The sequence below is a fragment of the Parasteatoda tepidariorum genome, chromosome 7, assembly GCF_043381705.1.
Source record: "Parasteatoda tepidariorum isolate YZ-2023 chromosome 7, CAS_Ptep_4.0, whole genome shotgun sequence".
NCBI classification, from domain to species: Eukaryota; Metazoa; Arthropoda; class Arachnida; order Araneae; family Theridiidae; genus Parasteatoda; species Parasteatoda tepidariorum.
The window spans coordinates 82,757,036-82,779,996 of NC_092210.1; the positions used below are offsets into that span (position 1 = coordinate 82,757,036).

A 22,961-nucleotide genomic window follows, 5' to 3' on the forward strand; every position below is an offset into this window, starting at 1 on the left:
ACCTAGACCCGAAATTTCCCAAGTGTGAGACACTTGAGATCATTTAATTTTCAAGAGAGATAATTTAACTTGAAAATAAGTATCAAAAAGGAAATGTGAGTAGCTATGTAGAGCTTTATTTCACAAATAAGTATCAAAAAGGAAATGTGAGTAGCTATGTAGAGCTTTATTTCACAACTTCAAAAGTTACACAAAGAGCAGCACATCACAAATTCACAATACTTTAAGTGTGAGTGTTATCTTTCTTTCATTCCTATTTTCTCTTACATTATGAATATTTATTACACTGTATTATTAATGTCTTTGTATTAATAGCAATAAATTAAGTGAATTTTAAATATAAGTTGTAATAACTATGTTTATATTTTCAGCACTTACTTTCATAGGTTCTCTTTCCGACTTGGACACACATAAAATTTATAAATATAAACATATCATAAAAATTATCTAGCAGCGCACTGGGAAGCAATTTTAAATCTCATAAAGGTACAACAATTTGGAATAGTTCAGGAAACCCTGATCTAGACAGTAACTTAGAATTCCAATTTATTAAAATTTCTAACTAGTCTAGATTAAAGTATTAAGCTGAATGATATTAAAAATGACCAAAAAAAGTTCATCTTAATTGCAATACTTATCAAACGTAATAAATTTCTCTTCTCCAATAAAAACTTGTTTTGTCTTAAAAAAAAGAAAAAGGAAAATTTTAAAAATTTCACCTAATGAGCTAAAACTTTGTTTCAATGCAATGTTTCAAAGAATAAATGTTGCAACTTTACCAGGAAAAACACAAACACTTACAAAAACAAAATAAAATGCGTAGAGACAAATGGCAAGAAAAATCTATACTGTGCCAAACATAAATGTTTCGGCACACATACTCTAAGTAAGTAAATCAAACAAAACTGTAAATGAAGCCTAAATTCTAAAAGAGTATAACACTTTCAGAAACTAAACATAACACAAACAATATGAATTTCAGTGATATAAATAATTTAAAAACCCAACTAAATACGACTTTTTATAAAAAAAATATCATGGATTATTGAAGTTATACAGGAAAATAGAAAATGAAACACATATAAAAATGATGTAGTTTTATTTTATCTCTATATTATAAACTACACACTAATATGAGCAGAAAAATAAACATTTCTTAAAAAATTTAATTAAATATACAAAATATACTTAATTGAAAAAATTCCCTTACAGTGCAGTTATACACAAAATATTAATTGCAAATTCGACGAAAGTTTCATTAAATATTTTTTTTTTACTGCATGTCAATGTAGCAAAATATTTTTTAAAAAAAAATAAATAAATTTAAGAAATTGGAATTGCTTTAGGATTAAATAATAAAAACAAAACATATTGCTGAATATTTCAATCTTGTTTAAAGAAAAAATGTAGTTATCATTTTTTTTAATAAGTGAGGTCAATAACTACTGTGTAACAAATCCTACGTTTATTAGCATTTTTAATTGATTCAAATACTGTTTCACAAGTGTTAATTAAGTGATTTAATAACTCACTAACACACTTATTTCCTAAATGTATATTTAACTTAGTTACCTCACTAATACACCAACTCACTGATTCACACATTTATTGATTTCATTTGATAATCTAAAATAATATAAAATAGTAAAAGAAAATACTTCGATGCCATTTAAAATCCAAATCTCTTATATTCTTTGTCATCAGATTAACATAGGTTCAAAAGCCTACGAATGTAAATAAACTATGAATGTACGTAAAATGTACTGAAATCTAAAAATCTGCTTTTTTATTTATTTTTGTTATGAGACTATAATATTTCATCTTTTTTTGGTACATATGCTGGAAAAATTCAATTTTTCAAAAGCAAATAAAATTTATTCTTTTAATTAAAGCTATGAAAATGAAACTCTTATTAGTGATTTGCAAGTAATAAATAGGTCAGGTCAGATCAGGAAACAGATTGAAATTATTTTAGGTTGATGAGTATTTTTCTGTGAAACTAATCATCACCCTGAAAAAAAAAAATTTATGAAAAATGTGGTGGCAGACTGTTATTTCAGAAATCTAAAAGTTTTTAAACTTATTTATTTATTGATAAACTTATTGTCCCATTCAATGATTCTCTTTATAATTCAGTCATTCAATGGTTGTTGAACTTATTACGCTCTTAGTTTAACATCATTTTTAGATTAATGCCAGACGATGTAGCTTTCTTCATATCCCATAAATGAAGACATTGTTTGATAACCTAAACATAAATATTTTAGATTGATGATAATCCGTTCAAAATTAATATGTGCACTAACTAAATCAAGCACATGCAACCAATACAAACACTTGCTTTATGTGAACGTTTTTTTCTTCCTAACCAACAATTGTAGTAAATGGTTGGCATAGCAATGAGCTAGTCATTGCTAAAAAAATTTTAACTTACTTTTGCCTAAGGCTAAATCCTCTATTTGCAGATTAACAAACTTAAAAAACTTTGCTTAGTTGCAATAATTCACAAATTACATACTTTTTTTGCTTTAACACATCGAAAAAGTTAAATGATAAAAATTTTAACACATATAAACAAATTTCTCTTTAAAATACTTAGATGTATGTTACATAATATATAACTCACTTTAACAATATAAATAACTTCTTTACTATTGAATTACTACTGATATTCAATGAGAAAACCGTTGATGGGCAAGAAGTTCTCCTCGCCGAGTATATGCCTTTTGGCATATATCACATACAAAAGGTTTATTCCCAGTATGACGTGCCACGTGTATTTTAAGATCACTTTTTTGTATAAAAGATTTCGAACAATATAAACAATGATGAGGTCGATAACCAGTATGAGCCATATTGTGCCTTCTTAAGACATGCTTGTAACGGGAAGAAAATGAACATAAATTGCAGCTGTATTTGGAGGGATTTTTTTCATCACTTGTAAAGAATACAGCATCTAAAATAATAAAAAAATTAAAAGTAATTAAACATTTTTTTTCACTTTGTTATACAAATGTATTTTCATTCCTAATATCTCGAGTCTTTCACTTCCAATTGGAATTTTTTCAATAATTATTCACAATAGTATTAAATAGGCAATATTTAAAAGAAAATATAAAACTATTTTATAAGTCTTACTTCAATCTTGCTAAATAAGAATTAAAATTATAAAAATGCGTCATGCAAACTTTTTTAAATCTAAATTTGATAAATATTGAGACCAGTAATATTACAAAAATAGTCAAAAGAATATTTTTAAAAATTACAATTTGAACTAGAAGAGTAGGCCTTTTTATCAGAGCTGATCTTCAAATTAAGTTTTATATTTAAAGTCACTATTAGAATGCAAAAATTGATCATAATACTATGACATTCAGAAAATAAAAATTTAAAAATATTATAAAAAATTGCTTATTTAATTTTTAATGTAAAATCAAGCAAAAGTAAAAAAATATCAACTGTAGCTATGATAATTGAAGAGTTTAAAGAAAAAAAAAAGATTCCAAAAGAGTTTTTCTTTTTTTTTAAAAAAAAACTGATTTCTTATGGGAAAGATTATATTTCAGTCATAAAGAACGTTAATTTATTTTGCATATCTCAGTAGATAAAAGTGCTAAGTGACAGTTTTGAAGTATTTTTGAAGAAGGTTCAATGTGCTGACAAACTCTAACCATCAAACAGAGAATAGCAGGAAGGAAGTTCATGCAACCCTGGGGAAAACGTTTGGTCAATTAATCATGAAAAAAAATTAGAATGAAAAATTATCTTTGCAACAAAAAAAAAAAAAATCTTACAAAAAAGAAGAGCTTCTACCAAGAAACATTCTCTCCTCAAGAAAAGAATGAAGTGATAGTGTGTTATGTTAAATATAACACAAAATTTTTCTGCATCAAATTGTTAATTTATTAGTTTAAATTCCTTAAGTATATGAGTGAGACCTTAAACAGGGTGCGTAGCCCCTTTCAAACAAGTTACTTTATGTTTGAATATGTCTGAATAAAAAAAGCACCTTTAAGGGTTTTTAAAAAATGTAAATTAAAAATAAGGAGCTTTAAGAAACACTACGCACCCTGTTAAATTTATTTTTACAAATTATGACTATCTCAATACATTTTTATTTCTGAAATATTTAACATTTATTTGAGGGTTGTATAAAATCAAATGTATTTTTTCCTTATTAAATTTCAATACATTTAAAATTCTGAAATATTTAACATTATATACTAATTTATTTGAGGGTTGTATAAAATCAAATGAACTTTTTACCTTATTGAAAAAATTATCAAAAAGTTTTAATAATACACCGTTTTTTCTTTTAAAAAATATTTTGAAAAAGATATTGTAACTAAAATAGTGTTTTATATTTAATTTTTGGAGAAATTTGAAATTAAAAAAAGCTGGGTTCTAAGGAAATACTAGGACCTAAGAATTTTTTGCCCCTATACAGTGGACAAGCAATCTTAGAAAACCTTTCATTTTTAGCAGCAACTTGAAGGTAGCAAATTTTAAAAGGGGAATAAAATACTCATCTGCTTGCAGAAAGGATGACAGTTATTCAATTCTCACAATGCAAGTACATATATGTGCTCTTCTGTGCAAACAGAATTGATTTTAACATTATATGGACTACTAGAATAAACTGTAACATTTTTAATTATCACATATTTCAAATTACATTTTAAAAATGTGTGGGTTATATATCATTTACTATAATGATTTTTATAAAAAATTTTAAAATTGAAAAAATTTTAAAGTTATTAATGATTTGTTAAAACCTAGAAATATACTTCAAAACAAGTTTAGGTATAAAATAAAAACATTGTTTTATTAAAAGAACTAAAATAAAACTAATAATTCAAAAGTTGTGATTCATTTATGACGTCTACATAGATAAATTGTTAACAAGAAATAACAGAAATATAAATACACAATCACACTATTCATTCAATACATAAAAATAAGCAAAACATCGTTATGGGAATCACGGTTATATAAAATAGAAATTTAGAAAATATAGCTTTCTTTATTATTTTATCTGAGGAAAACTTGGAATAAAAATTAAAAATGCAGAACCTGAAAATCTTTTTTTTACATAGAATTAATCCTTTCAGACAGATTTACAGCTCTTAGATTTTCGTTAAAATAAATTTATTCAAAATTTATAAAAAAACAATTAGTCTGAAAAATTGTTTTAGTTTTAATTTTTTTTTTCAAAATCTAGATATTTCATTTTTATAATTAAAAATAATTTACTCAAATTCAGATTGCTAAAAAAGTAATTGTGTATGTTTTTAGCTGCAAGGTTCTAAACTTTCTTACAACCAAAATTTAAAAAATTACAAAAATTCTATACTTTATTGACATCAACCTTTAGATAATCTTTTTCATAGCCAATAAAATACTTTCAATTTCAATAAAACAATATTTATAAAAACAAAAGAAATCTGCTTAAAAAATAAACAAGAAATTAATATCAGTACACTGAATTCAAGGTTGGAAATCAAATAAACCACTTTCTTTCAAAATTAACATTTCGTGCACCAGCCTGCGATGTCGATTAAGATCAGATCGGCAAGTATACATTTTGTAGCACATATCACAGCTAAATGGCTTCTTTCCTGCATGACGCAACATGTGAATATTAAGATCACTTTTTTGTATGAATCGCTTTTGGCATATTAAACAAGAGTATGGTTTGTTACCAGTGTGAATCATATTATGCCTTTGCAAGTTTGTTTTCAGGTTTGTTGAATAGTCGCATATGATGCACTGAAATCTTGGCAATCCAATTTTCTTTTCACAGTCTCTAGAAAGTGAATTTATAGCTTCTGTTAAGAAGTAATCAGCATCTAAAATAAATAAGATGAATTATGAATAAAACATTTAAAATGAAAAAAAAAAACTTCCAAGTTCTGCGAGAACAAAGCTGATTGTGGGAAACACAATAGGTTTAATACAATTTATTAATACAAGCCATGGACTAAAAAGAACTCAGCCTACAAAGTCAAGTACATAATTAAATATTGCATCAGAAATGTTATATTCCATTTGTATCTCATAGTAAGTTAGTAGCATGCAGATATAATGTTAACATTGCTAATTTATTATTTTAGATAAGGTTGAAAAGAAATTCAAAGTGACCAATGAACCAAAGTACCAATGAAATCACCATTTATAGCAATTCAGAATATTTAGAAAAATGAAAAGTTTAAAAAATAGTAAATTAAAAAAGATAATTCAATTAGACAATTTTAAAATACATGCGCTATTTCTTAAAATCATGAGCACGATAAAAAAAATCACATAATAATACAAAACAATCATCTGTCAAAATAAGTTACACATTTTCAAGTATACCCGATTTTCCTCTTAAATATTATTATAAGTTTAAATTTATCGAAGCAAAATTTTAAAGATTATATGAATTATGTTTTATTAGACCAATAATTTTTTAACAGGAATTAAAATTTCATTTTTAATAGGTAAAAGGAAAAAAAAAACATCTATATCACTACCTGAAGAAAATGTCACTATTTTAAAATATAGAAATCATATACTAAGAAGATTTCATTAATAATATAATGAAAGATATTTTAGCAAAAAGTTTTCTCATTCTTAATTAGACCACTGAAATCTTAATAAAGAATTCAAACTGTATTCAAATGAATTTTTTCTCATTGTACTAGTTTATCTCCCTTTTAAGAAAAAAAAAACTCTCGAAATTTAAATGAACATATATTTTACTTAACTGGCATACATTTATTACATAAATTACCAATATAAACATACATTGGAAAATGTCTGCTCCTATTACAGTGATAAAACTTATTCATGTAATACTTTAGTAAAAAAATCATGGCTTATTACATTATTCGGCTCATAAATCACAACACTCAATTTATTTTATATAAAACACATTCATTTAAATGTAATATAAATTGTACGTAAGTACATTCTTTATGGCGAATATTGTGTATTTTATTAGAAAAATTATCTCAGCATAAAACTATCCATAATAATAAAATGAAACATTAAACACTGTTTTTACATTTTAAATACAATAATGAACACGTACTTCTTCACTTAATGTTTTTTTGTCCATTAATATTTTTTCTAATTTGTGAAAATAAAAAAATATAAAAGGATATTAGTGCATTTTATAATGGAACCTTCCATAAAATATTGATGATGTGCATGACTCTACATACATATATATTTAATACATATTCTACTGAAATTTATTCATACAAGCTAATAAAGTTTTGAGATAAGAATTCTAGAAATTAAATGTGACTTGAAAGACTCTAAGGGATAAGGGACTCTGTGATAAGGAAGACAATATAGTTTAGATATAAATGAAAGACTGCTTCAAATAACTTTGACAAAATTCAAATAAGTAAACAAAATTCTAAAACAATAAATAACAATAATGACGTAACAAAAATAGACAAAATATACATGAATACCAAATTTGATTTCAGCAACAAAAAAAATTTTTTCATCAGAACTGGTAACAGCTTCAGATGATGATTTTGAAAACGTTATTTGAAATTGCCAAAACTATTAGAATAATGATAAAAGATACATAAGTATTAGTTATAACCAATTATCTCATTTCTATGAATCAAAAAATGATTTTTTAAATGCTGCTTCAATCTGAATTTATTGCCACAAAAAGAGCATGAAAAAGGTCTTTCATCAGTATGAGTCTGTAAATGGCGCAAAAAGTTTTGCTTCCTACTTGAGTTGTATGAACATATATTACAGACATAGTCTTTCGTAGCTCCAATATCTTTAGGAGTTGTCTTAGAAGAAACTTGTCTTGAAAATATAGATTCTTTTATAGCTCCTAGCAAAATATAAAATAAGATCTTAATAAAGATAAGTATGATAAAGTATTATTTATAAGTAGTAAAATAATTTGGATCTTTCTCTTTTAATTCTTGCAATGGGAATAATCCAATTTAGAAATAACAATTTTGAGATTAAAATTACACTTTTAAACTGTTATATACAATAGTAAAATTTTAAAAATTAACCATAGCTAAAATTAAATAATTTGCTTGATAAATGTGGATTAATCATTGCTTAATCAATTAATAAACATGCAAATACATTACTCAATTGTTATTACTCCTTGTCCAATTTCAATTCCTAATACATTAAATATCCTTTCACCATAAAAAGTTTTAAAAAAAAATTTTTAAAGTAAAAACATGCATATATATATAGATAGATATTAATACTGTGGAAGTTCTCAATTAATATTAGATCTTGTTGATAATATTTCATTATTAGATACATCTGATCAATTTTGCAATATAACATAAAACATTAATGAAATATTTAATTCATGCTCAGAAATATGTAAAAATACCCATCGACTCCTTTCTTAGAAAAATCATATTTTGAAAATATTATGAAACAGTATGTACATTCAATTAGTTAGAAATAATTAATTTTGCACACCTTTTAGCAATGAATTTATGCTCATTTTTCACTAGATCAAATTCTAATATTCATCTTTTGTCAAAATTCAATTATGACTTCACAATTGTTTCCCTTTTTTAAGGACATAAATGCTTTAATTTTGTTATTATTTATGAGTTATTCGCTCATTCATGACAATATGTAAAAGCCAGTAAGGATTAGATTGTTTTAAAGCTAGTTTCATAATTCATAAAGGAAAAGATTATAATTTTTTTTGCATAATTTATTTATATATTTCTTTAATAAATAACCACTAGATAGAACTTTTTTGCACATCTTACCTAAAAACACACGACTGTTCAGATTCATAGTTGAAATTCATTTTAAAAAAACAATATGATGAGGCAATAGCGATGATTTAAATACACACATTGTATGTAAATTACCTCATACTTTGACGAATTTGTTTTAAAAAACATAAATATTACACATATTTTGAAAAATGCATAATGTTTAACTAAAGTTTGCACCACAAAGTATCAGATTAGGTACTAATGCAAAGGAACTTAAACATATTAAAAATATTAACAGAAAAAGTTTCAACTCATTTTTAAAAAAACAACCAATACTTTTATAGAAATAAATACAATGCTATAAGATATATGAGAATTTTTTGATTTGATAAAGAAATGGGGAAAAAGGAGAACTTAATTACCAATGCATTTAATTCAGTAACAATTAAGAATGGCTTTTGTATTTTTAATTAAAAATTTGTAGTTACTTATAAGAATGCTTTAGATTAAATATAGTTAATTTAAATTTACCAATTATGTATAACAGCAAATTTATTGCACACAGAGCATAATTTGCAACCATAATTAAACCATACTCTTTTCTAATATGTGTAGATTCCTTACTTTTTCAATTAATGAACAATAATATATATTACAGATATAGGGATCTGTAATTGAAGAAAAATTAAAACAACTCAATTTAAAATCAAACTTTTAAATATATATAACAGATCTTTCCAAAGAAAAAAATAGTAAATAAATAAAATAAAATTTAAGATTAAAATCGATTCACCATTTACTCTTCAGGAAATAGATTAATTTATAACAACACTGAAGTTGGAAGCAATTAATTGAATAGATTCAATGAATCTTACAACTAGCAGTAACTGGAATTATTAATGCCTCATTACTGATATATAACTTTTTTATTCCTCTGTGGATATTTGTATTAAAATAAAAATATATAATTTACAGATATTTCGATATCAAATCATGTCAAATGTATACAAAAATTTTAATCAAATTAGAATACATTCACAAAGACACCATAATGTGTTCTAAAACATATATTAGTTTTTAATGTTGATAACCACACCTTTTAATTGGCAAATTGACTTAAAAACAATAACAAGTTGACTTAAGCACAAATATTTATTTATATGCAACTCAATAAACAGAAGAAGCAAAATAGCATATGAGTAAATTAATAGTGATTTAGCAACATGTGCCGTTTTACTGACTGTTTCATAGAATATTTTAATCCACAAATAGGGCATTTAAAAGAACGATATCCTATATGAGTTGATGCATGTCTCCTAATGTTTCCTCGAACAGTAGATGAATAATTACATATTAGACATTTGTACATAATAAAAGAGGATCCAACATTAGGTCCTTCAGAAATGAGCATATTATTTTCTGTCCACATTGGTTCAGTTATATTTAGGTTTGAGTTATCCTTAGGTATACCTGAAAAATTTAAATTTTCAAATAAGATTTAAAAACATAAATGAGAAAATACAGAAAGTAACTAATAAAATTTTGAGTAGTTTAACTAATTACTTTATGAAAATTACTATTTTCAGTAACAAGAAAATAAATGTCAGTTTGGACTTGTTGCAGCGATGCCATTGTGTAACATTGCTTTTAAGCAGTCATTTTTCCATACATGTCTACCAATTTAATTGCAACAACAAATGTCTTTGAAATTAACTATTGAACAAGTTAGATAAAAAATTTTGATTTACAAATTTAAAAAATAAAACTGAAATTGTCATAAAAATGCACCAGAGGAATTAGAGGCTATAGAAAAAAAAATGGAAAACTGATTTTCTGTAGTTACTAAAATCTTACTATAATTTCATAAAAGGGTTCAAAATTCTGCAAAATTACATAGCAAGGTGCATCTCCTCGATTGGCATATATATGAACAAAAAAAAAACAAATTCTTTGTTCATGGAAAATCTTTTCAGATTTATGACATTTTTCATGAGTAAAGAGTTCACTTCTGTCTCTTTTGAATGAAACCTTGGAATGAATGAAAAATCTTTTAAGATTTAATATTTTCAACATAAATAAAGAATTCCAGAATAAATTTTTTGAATCTAACTTTCAATGGCCAGATAATACTTATACATAGAGACCATATAACAATATTGAAAATAATTATTAATTATTAAGAAAGTGAGTGAAGAAAGCGAATTAAGAAAGTGAGAGGTTAAATAAGCAGAGTATACGGGGTTTTAATTTTAATTTAATTGCAAATAACAGAAGTAAAAAGTATATAATTCTATTTATAGTTTAACAGCAATTAAAAACGCTTCACACAAATTCAACCTCAATTATATACAGGCTACCTAATGACTATTTATGCCTCAATTTAATAAACTACAGTTAATGAAATTTTTATTATTTCTTTTTAAATAATAAGAATTACATATAGGTTAAACCTAACCTTTTAAAACAAATGTCGCAATATTATTTTAAATTATTGGAAAATAAAAAACTTAACCAGTGATATTTTCAAGTAAGTTTTATGAAACGAAGAATTTATTACTTTAATAAATCTGTATTTTCAAATCAGTTTTTCAGAAAAATCACTTATTTTCCTTTATTATTTTTCTTTAAAAAAAATGGGGTTTGGGGAGAAAAAAAAACATTTATAATTAGAATGAAAATAATTTCACAATAATGAATTTTTTTCACTCAACAAATTATTTTATAAGTTAGAATTTTTGATCTTATCGGTATTGACAAAAGAAATAAAATTACTCTACCATTAACAATTACAGGATATTGAATAAATGAAATGTATACAGTTGAAAGAAGACAATTTATAATAAAATTCAACGAGAACATAAGCAATCTATAAAAAGAGAATTTATATTTTTAATACAATAAAGAGCTAATTTTTAACTTCAGTTATACAAAAAAAACTTCCTTTTCTAAAAGAAAACTAGTTAGTTATTCTTTCAACTGCCCTGATGACTTGAAAACAATTAGAAGATACTAAATTTTCAATATATAGTTTATTTTGCTTTGTTCAGCATAAAACATTTGAACCTTTAGCATAGGAAAATTTTGCTAATGCTATAAAAAAATTATTTCTATTTTACAAAAAAAAAAATCATTCATATCTAAGTTTTAATGGAAACATTTCTAACAGTTATGAGTTGATTTAGTTAAAATTGCATGGTAGCAGGTTGTAGTATTCCTCCAGCCCCAATTAATCAGAAAATGTGACTGCTGGGATTGAAATTTAATTATGTAATTCATTTAACTTTAATCCTTACACATATTCACAAGCTGTTATTATCAGAAGTTTGAAAAGCGTGTTTGAAAGAAGTGTCTAAATCCATCAGCAAATATCTTGAAAAATGTTTTCTAACAAACAATAACATAAAACACTTGAATGCATACTATAAATTCTAAAATGATTAAACATAAAACTACATAGATAAACCATCGAGTATCAATTTATTTAGAATTTATTTTACATTCAAATAAATTGAAACATTATACTTTTAATGTTTAAAATAATTTCAATTCTCTATTAATTGATGAATGCTAAACAAATGACCCTTGAGATGATGCTTTAGCCTAAAGCATTTACCACATAAATTACAAATGAAGGGACGCTCTCCAGTGTGCGTGAGCATATGTCTATCTAGAACTTGTTTCCATGCCGACTGATAGTTGCACAAATCACATTTATATTTTTGATAAGAACAATGCACTGAGCCATAACGAAAACTTTTGGAAGCTTTGAATACAGATGACTCTGTTGAATAAACAAAATAAATAATGTTATATGTATTTTTAAAAAAATTTTTACTACATAACAAATTATCAGTAAAAAAAACAGAAATTTTCAAATAAAAAATTGACTTGAAATCGAACATTNTCACATTTATATTTTTGATAAGAACAATGCACTGAGCCATAACGAAAACTTTTGGAAGCTTTGAATACAGATGACTCTGTTGAATAAACAAAATAAATAATGTTATATGTATTTAAAAAAAGATTTTTACTACATAACAAATTATCAGTAAAAAGAATCGAACATTTATTTGCAACAATAAAAGAATTAATTCTTTAATGGTACAATAAGTATAAAACTACATTTTAGCCAGCAGTATTCTCACTTTTATAAAACAAACTATAGATACTTGAATTAATTACTAAAAAATTATTTTTCTTCTGATATTAAACTTATCATTAAGGAGAAATATTTACTTTATTTGAGCTCGAAAGTAACAAAAAAAATTTTATTGTAACATAGAAGGCTCTGTAAAGTAAATATAAAACTAAAAATCTAGTTTAAACATTTACAATTTTTCCAAACACTAATAGATATAAAAGTAATTTCAACATTTTATCCGTGTGATTTAAAATTATTATTTAATATGAATTTGATCTTATAAATTATTAAAATTTTTTGATTGAAGTATTTCTGAAATATTGTTCTTAAATATTTGGTGAAAAAAATGTTTGATTTCACAAATTTCATTAAAAAAATATAATTTTTTTTAAAGAACTTTAATATTATTTAATAATTCTTTTTTTAATTTAAAATCTCTTTGCAGCGAATTAGCTTGAAATAGAATTACTTTTAAATGTATCGTTTAATACTCATTTATGACATCAAAAATTTTTAAAAGAAAACAGAATAACAATTTTAAATGGTTTATTCACTATTAATGAATACATTTCAGACATTAATTTTATGTAAACTTAACAATTAAACAAAAACATATTGAAAACAAAATATAAATTTAATACTTCATAAATATATACTTGAAATAAATAGTTTCAGAAATTAATAGCTTGAATTACTAAAATTTACAAAACTTTTGTATTTACACTTAAACGAAAATTACTTAAAATACATTTGTGGTACAGTGAAACCTCTCAGGATAACCACGCTGATCCTTAGCAAAATGGTCCTTGGTGGAGGCTATTCGTTCTTAGGGATTGCCTTTAATTATTTCAAAATTTTATCAAAGGTACATGATTTTTTGCAAGCAATTGTGGAAATTTTACTTAGGTTGGCATCATGAAAACCAGATGGATGAATAAAATTTAGCATCAATAAAAATAACCCTTACTAATAAGTAAAAACAAATTTACTAATTATGAATGATAGAACTGCTTTGAATAAGTAAAAAATTATGTTGTTAGTTTAACAGGGTGCGTAGCCAAATCTTTGAATCAAAAATAAGCACTTTTTAAAAACTTTTCAAGCACTTTACAAAAATTTTCAAGCACTCAAAAAATTCATATTCAATCAATGATATTATTGAAAAACAAAAACTTCTTATAAAGAGTTTTAGCGTTAAAAAAAAACCCAAAAAGAAACAGACGTAAATCAAAACAATCAGTACTTTCCCACATCTTCGAGTGAATTCAACTTGACCCTGAACTCAGAACAAAAGTACCCTTACCCCCTTTGTCAAAAAAGTGTTAGAAATAAAATAAAATAAACAAGAATAAAATTAAAATAAATTAAAAAGAAAAACATTTAATAAGGATCTGACTCTATCCGAATTGGAGCACTCGGGTTTCAGTTTCGAGTGTGCGCGCATGCGCAAGTCATAACGTGGGTACGACATGAAGTCCGCGTGAATGATTACGTAGCAAACACCCCATTTTTCATGAAATGCAGAGGATCCGCCAGATATCACTGAAGAAAAAAAAATTATTTGTGGAAAAAAAAAGCACCTTTAAAAGCTTTTAAAAACGAAATCCCCAAAAAAGCACCTTTAAGTTTGTAAAAACAAACGCAACGCACCCTGCTTAAGTTTGCATTTAATTTTATACCTAAAAAAACTAGCTTTAAAAAATGAAGTGATTTGCTTGAGATGCTCAGTTATTTCTAAAATAACTTGATTTCCGAATTCAACTTTCAATTCTAAAAATAAATCATAGACAGCATCGTCTTTTACATACTGACTACTACACGAGATAATCTTCAGAAGTCGTCAAAAAGAGCTCTCTAAATAAGAACCAATCACAAAAATTTTGAATACATTTAAATTTACTTATCTGTTTTATTAATATTTTTTGTTTCAATATTGCTTTGTTATTTGACCTTTTCTGCATTTGGTGCAGAGGTTTGTCCAGGCGCTGGGAGAGATTTCGAAGATATATCTTAAAGGTTTTCTTCAACATAGTCAAGGGAAAAATTCCGGGTCTCCCAAAAGTGGTCACAAACAGACGTGTTCTTTCCGGGAGGTTTCACTGTATAAATCATTTATGTCCTTAAATAGTTGTGATGTATAGATTAAGACTTACAAATAGAAAAAACAAATTGCCACTTTTTCTTTTAGGGCTTCATTGAAATAAAACTGTGCAAGAATTAGATTTCAAAAAGTGTACTGAGTCAGTAAATACCCCAATATTTACTCATTTGGGGGTTCAGTTTCTGTGATACATTTTCTCATAATAAGGAAAATTCTTGTCATTCCCAAACAAGAATCTAATAAGTTTAAAAAAAAAAAACTACAACAATATTATGAAATAATAAGACATCAAAGTAACATACAGAGAAAATAACATCATGAACTAGACATGAAAAGTGATGTTTAAAATTTTATTACATAAAAATTAGCATCAATATTATTGCTAAATTTAAGGACTTTAATTAATATTTTCTTTTTGTTGTATTTTATTTAATGCAGAATAAAAAATTCAACAATTATGTAATATTCAATACCTCGATACAATACCTCCATTAAATAATACGATACATTTCAATAAAATTTATTAAAATTATTTTGTTTAAGTATCATTTCCATAGATATATATATTTACACACACATACAGTGGAACTCTAGTTATACATTGTCCAGTTCATACTCCTTCCTAAGTCACTTTCTACTGGACCGTGAATATTACCTATACCATGTCACGTACTTTATGTTACCCCTTTTAAGAAAATCCCGCCTTAGATCTTTTTCTAACAGATAAAATAATTTTTCCCAACAAAGCTTGCTAAAACTTTTTCCGGAGTTTTTTTTTCTTTTAAATTATTGTTTATTAGCTGTTTGAAGCTGTACTGACACTCTTCCAATTTTATTATATTGTCCTTTTGTCTGTGAGAGATTTTCCCCTTGAGTCAAAATCAGAAAGGTGGTAAAATGAACAAAGATTAAAGGGAATATGGAAGCTAAAATTATGAAATGTTTTCCAACTAACTTCAGCCTTTGAATCTTGGAATAATCCAATCATTTTTTTTTTCATTCTTTCTCTTTTTTTTTATTTCGGTGTTCTGCAAGATGCTTCTAAATCAAAAATCATCTAATTTGATCTCTGCAGGCATTGGACAGTGTTGACTAAAATGCATTACATATAATTTAAATGTAGCAGGTTTCTGGGTATCTAATGGGAATATTGACTGCAACACACATCCTATTACTTTTCAATTCCTTCATTATTTGATTTAATGACTTTTCCTGATGATAGTGATAAAGATGAATAAAAATTATCGAAGGATATTTCCAGAACCGATCAAGAGTTTCAAAGTAGGAAAACTCTGAAACAATATTTGCAAATGTAAACAAAAAAGAAAATTTGCAAACAATAGTAAGTTTTGAGAGGAATATTGTTTAAATCGTATCTAAAAACAAAAAAAGAAGATAACAGATTTTTTCTCATAATTCATCTCATAGGAGTCTATTGTTTTTTAACCTGATTTTACGTTTTCCCATTGGTGTGGTTTTTAACACTAGTCCGCCCGAAAACATAAAATTTGGGTTTCATTGTGTATATATATATACATAATTTGTATTGAAGATAAATTTAACATCTATATAAACAATAGTTTTTGATTTTCCCTGCAACTAAAAAATTAAATAGTAACAATAAATAAATAGAAGAGTTAAATCAGGAATTATGCTGGTAACTTGATCAGGATATCCATAACAAACAGTTGTGGGGTATAATAACAGACTTTCGATTCATATTAAAATTTATTTTGTTTTTAGTTTCAGTTGAAACCAGTGTTCTAGGTAAAAAACAATCTACTAGAAACAATTATATAATTGTTATTTTTTAATTTCAGTGCAATGGAATGAAAAAAAGAACCATTAAATTGAGAAAAAAGGCAATTCAACTGAACAGAGACTTCAAATGGTTATTTATTATTAAACTTTTGAATTTTTATCAGATGGTTTAGAAATGAAATACTAAAGTAATGAATTAGAAAAAAAGTAAATTCATAAATATTTATCCTACCCATCTAGTAAAAGAAATTTATTGATTTTTTCAGAAAAATGTATTTATTTTCTCCAAAAATTTACAGTTTAAGCTTCAATTTTGTGCAATCATTTTTGCCAACAATAAAACTGAAATGATGAGATAATAGAGAGATATAAGGCATGTACCTATGTATCTAAATATGGGTATATTTGCAATTAAAAGTATTGGTAGAATATAATGCTATCTTATATAAAACTTTTCAATAAAAAAACGAAACAGAAATGTGCTTATTCATTATCAACAAAAATATTTCATGTTTCATTTATATTTTATCACTCCAAATAAATTTTATTAATTGAAATCCCTGTTCAAATTTACTAAAAAACCTTATCATTAGTATTGCCCATTTCCTAATAAATAAATTTCTTTCTTTTTTTTAAAGAAAAAAAAATCTAACGTATCATTAAAAATATCAAGAAAAACATATAAAATATCTTAACATAACAGACATTATTTTTCTTTATGAATTATAAAAGGAACTTATTTATATACAAGTCTGTAATTGTAGTGACATTACTGTATTTTTGAGTTGACTGGGATACTTGTCATATTCTACTGGAAGTACAACAGGAATACTAACTGTGTTATTCTAAATAGGGGATAAGAAAAAAAACTCCAGATTTCTGTCAAAGAAAATATACATTACCTTCAATAAAATTAACACAGTCTAATACTGTATAAAATGTCATACGATTTTGAAAAAATGGCACTGAAGTTAAAACTAATTTCAATTTTCAGTTACAGAGTCTGCTTAAGCATGTAATTGAATTAATTAAAAATGTTGCTAGCTCGAGGTGACATACGCCCTATGTAAAAATCAGGTTATTAGCTATAAAAAGCTATGTTTTACTGCCATCAGAAAAATTGGGATGATCCATGAAGGTTTTTATTTGAATCTGAAAGCTAACTAACGAACTATTTAGAGAATTGCAACAACAAAAAAAACTATCTTTAAACAAAAATAAATACTTGCAAGGAAGGTGCCTAAAGTATCACTTGTTAATTAGGCAGAATTTTTGTTCACAGATAGGTTTTTAGGCCATGAAATAATATGCAATCTTAATTTTGAAGTAACTAGGTATTAAGTTGTAAATTATCAAAAACTACAATTTTACCTTAACTATCTCAGCAAGTTTTATTTTTCTCGCAAACAAAAAGCTTTGTTAGTTGTGAAACACTATTTCAACTCTTTTCCCTTAAATCACTAAATTTAATATTTGTCAATAAATTTAAAGTTCCTTAATTAACCCTACATTTTACAAGAATTTTTATTATTTTTTTTAAGATAACAATTTATTTTATAAAATAGAAATCAAAAGAAAAATCATTCGAAGTTTATATTTTTTAAGTATCTAGAAAGTGATTCTTCTAACTCTATTCATCATTGCTTATTTGGTGAAACTTATGAGATTCCTTACATATTTATCTGTTTGAATTAATATATATAATTCTTTCAACTAAAGTACAATAGACATCCTTTTTTATTTATACAACTTTCAAACTAAAAATATAAACTACATTAAAAAAATTTGGCTTGGAATACTTTGGTACCTTTCTCGCTATAGCCCAAACATCATTAATAGAACCTAATATTGAAATCATAAATTTGATTTAAAGTAAGTATAATTTCATTTAATGTTTATTTTCCCAAAGGAGTATAATTTCCCTTAATATTTATATTTTTGTAGTTTCGTAGCTTTTGATTTGACATGGAGCAGAGTTTTTAATTTTCATTTATTTTGCTTACCCTTTCAAAGCATTAACCATTTCTAAAACATTAACAATTTGTTGTTTTATAAAATGAGTTACTTTCAAAAGCAAATACAAATCTTTAACTATCATTTATTTTATCATAAAACGAAGCACAAAAATTTTCACATTGAGAGATAAGTTTTAAAATAGTAAACAAGGAAAAGTAAAAACGGTTAAAGAAAAATAAATTAAAACTTTTAATAAATACTTAGAACTATGTGTCGAAATAATTATAAATTTAATCTTTAGCGCCACTTAAAAGAATTTAGAATAAAGCATGGATAACAGTGAAAAAATTATATCATAGGTCATGAAAAAAGCATGCATTTTTATCATGAAATGCATTATTTTTATTTTTTAACTATACCTACCAAAATTATAACTTAACTATACTTGAACAGCATAAAAACAAGATGCAATATACCATGCAGAATTTGAAACCATTGAAAAAAATGGAAAATTCTACAGACCATGATGAAAAATATGAACTGCACACTTTTACACAAAATATAAATTTCGAAAAATAAATCTCATTAAAGATATAATTTTTAAAATATTTCATTTTTATTTTTTCTAAAAAACAAGTAAATAATTACATATAAATAATTAAAAACTTGAGAACCACCTTCATATTAATGAAAAAGGTGTAATTATTTAACAAAATAAATAATTTTCGTACCAGAATTTAACTATTTGATTTCACTATTTTCCTTTGAACAAACCAGTAATATTTTAATATAAATTAAAGAAAAAAGATGTACATGCATCGAAATAAATAAAATCATTAGCAGTTTTCAACTTTTCTTACAAACAGAAGTCTTATTATACACTAATAGGAATTCAGAAATTTTTAATAACATAGTAGATAAATAATTTTAAAACAGCTAAGTAAACATGTATACCATAATCCTATATTTAATATTAATGATTTTATTTAATCTGTGGCTTTGCGAACAAATCAGAGAATGATTTTTAAGTTGGATTAAAAATTAACTGCATTATGTAACTAAAACCAAATACATTTTTCAAAAATTAATAGCATTGTGAATGATTAATTATACTAGAAGATAGATTCCTTTTTTTCCATTTTTATTTCCTTAAAGCAGCCAACTTCTAAGCGTAATTTATTTAATATATGAGAATCATTGTCAGTTCCCTTACATTAGGTTTACAGAATGGAACTTTAGAGTTTTTTTACTGCCTATTGTTACTATTTTTCTTTAAAAAAAAAAAAAAAGAGAGAGAGGAAAAGAGTATTTTTCAAGTTCCTATGTATTGAACAATAGATAATTAAAAGTTATTATAACATTACAAGTATTTAAAAATTTAAATAGAAATACTAACAATGAAAAAGACATTTAAAATAGAATTCAGTTTATATAAATCTAAGCTACAACATTCACATACATACATATCAAGCACAAATCACTTAAGAACTTTTATTATGATTAAAACTTTACTTTGGGTGCGTTTAGTAAATATTTTTCACTAATTCCAAAAAAAAAAGTTTAGAGAAACTTCTTATGTGTAATTAAATGTCGTTTAAGGTGATGAGACATACGGAATGTGTTTCCACATACAGGACACGTAAAGGGGCGTTCTCCAGTATGTATTCTCACATGCTTTCGTAAGGTTGCAGCACTTCCAGCAGAATATGAACAAACATTGCAAGAGAAAATTTTTCCAATTTGAGCATCAAAAATACAACCAAAAAGAGCCTCTTTGTTTATTTCATTACTATTTGAGCAACCTGAAAAAAAAAGTCAGCTTAAAAGCAAACCGAAAAATTTAAAGGTAGAAAATATAAGAAAAATACATAATTTCAAAATTAAAAATGTTTTTTTTAATGGCATTTAAATAATATACGAAACAGATATAAATAGAATCAATTGATTTACGAAAAATGTATTTATTTTAAATTTTGAATTGGTAAAAATATTTGACATTTTTAGGACAATTAACTATTAAATGAAAGCAGGAGAAAACTCAAATAACAAAATACTTTTACATTAACATTATAATCGAAATAGATATCAAAGTTGACCCTGCAGATTAAGATTTGTGACAAATGAAATATAAAAAAGTAGAAATGTAATGAACTTTAAACGGTTCACAGAATTGGAAGGTGTAATAGCCACAGATAATTCTCAGAATGGTAAAAAATGGCAATATATACAATATGTCTTATTGTGTTTAAGTTGAACAATTTTTTTTATACATCAAATTATCCAAAAACAATGGATACTTAGTGCTTTTTGAACTAAAGCAAAAAACCAGAACAAAGCATAAATGAAAGTCCAGATATGGACAAGTACTTTCATTTAGGTTTTATTCATATTGCATTTTGCTTTAAAATACTTTTTCATTTCTTTTTTTGGAAATTGGTACTTTTAGAAAAATTTTGCAAGTGGAAAAAAATCAGTGCCACAAATTAAAAGAAACTGAAGAATATCAGGTAGAAATGTTGTGGGAAATTATACACATATAAAATATTATAGGACAAAACTCTCCGTAAAAAAATATTGGGGGACAAAATCTAACACACACAAAATATTTTATGCAAAATACTAACAATACCTTAATAAACTAAATGGGACATTCTCTCATTGTATAAACAGGAGTTAAAAGTATAATATTTTTTCAGATTTATATCAGCATTTTACAATGAAATAATTGGAAAGAATAATTATAAATGAAGTAATTAAAGACACAATAAATAAAATGTTTGAAATGTGACTATGTAATGTCATGAAGAATGTGATGTGAAATAAAGAAATGTGATGTGATGTTTAGTAGTATTACAATAAAAACTATGAAGTGGCAAAAAGTTGCCAAAAGTATGAAAATATGAATACAAGTTTCATCTTTAAAAAATAAAATTTTTTAATGATTTATCATAAGTCCAGATTAGAATGAGGAAAAGAGAATTCATCTAATACAAGTTCTAATGAATTTTAAATCTAAAAATTAAATAACAATTAATAATTAAAAATCTGAAAATGGAAGTTATATCTATAACATTTCTGATTCAATATTGAACTTTTCAACTGCATGTTACTTTTTTCAGCATTAGATCATATCAAAATATGAATAAATTATAACTGTAATAAGAGAAATTACAATTTATATATTTTGTTACATTAAATTGATGAGGCTTCTTCTACTTTATCACTAAAAGATCAATACCAGAATTCTTCAAAACAAAAGAGAGAGTGGCACAATTGTTACATTATTCAATTTTTACCTTAAATAATCCTTTTTTAAGGCAAATATTTTGTTTTTTTAAAATAAGATTATAATATTAAAAATTAATAATATTAAGATAACTCAATTTTTTTTAATGACTTTCTATCTCAATAACCTAGGAATAACACTATTTTTTCTAGACAAGTAATTAAAAAAAAAAAAATTTCAACTATGAAATAAAGTACACTTTTCTGAAAGCAATTTATAGTTCACATTTATTTAACATGGTTACTAAAAGAAAAGTCATTTTCAGCAAACAAGTTTTATACACCACACATAGTTACAAATTCTCTATAGATTTTTAGGACAGTTGTGAAGAGCTTTTGCCTACTTACAAAAGTGAACAAAATATCATTCCTTGTTACTCCTAACTTAAACCATAAATTAATAAGCATAACTTTTTTGAGCACATGCAAATTATAAAAAATAAAAAAATGTATGTGTAATTATAAAAAATTTCGAATATAGTGACATATAATTTAAATAAAAATAAGCTATCGTTAATTACAATATAATAGATTTCTATCATCTGATAAGTAAGAAATAAAAGAAAAAAACATTATTTATTCCTACCTTTTAGTCCAATGATTCACAAATGCTTCATGTTAGAAATATACTAGAATTCTTACACTTTGTATAAAAAGTATTTAATTAAAAAATTTTACATCAGCTGCCATACTCTTCACCTAATTGAAGATGACAGTAAAAAAAGTGCACCAGCAAAAAGTTACAAAGTCAACCACTAAACCACAAGAAATATATTTTATTACTAAAAAAATACTTCCCTGGTCCCCTCTAAAAAGAAACATTTCTAAAATTTCAATTCGCCTAAATTTGGTGGATACAACAAGCATTTACTTTCATTTTTATTAAAATTATATATGATTTCTTTTTAGTTTCAATTTATTTCACAATTTAAAAAAAATTGCATCTTTAAGTTGGTATCAAGTACGTTAAGTTTTTTTTTTCAATATATTA

General features: G+C 24.9%; 1 long non-coding RNA gene across 1 annotated transcript; it reads right to left on the reverse strand.

Annotated features, from left to right (window-relative positions):
• Window positions 1-256: 256 nt before the first annotated feature.
• Window positions 257-11,292, reverse strand: LOC139426079 (uncharacterized). Its single transcript, XR_011637358.1, has 2 exons — window positions 5,481-11,292; window positions 257-2,956 (listed from the first exon to the last, which is right to left on the reverse strand). It is a non-coding gene; the product is annotated as an uncharacterized lncRNA (long non-coding RNA).
• Between the last annotated feature and the right edge of the window lie 11,669 nt (window positions 11,293-22,961).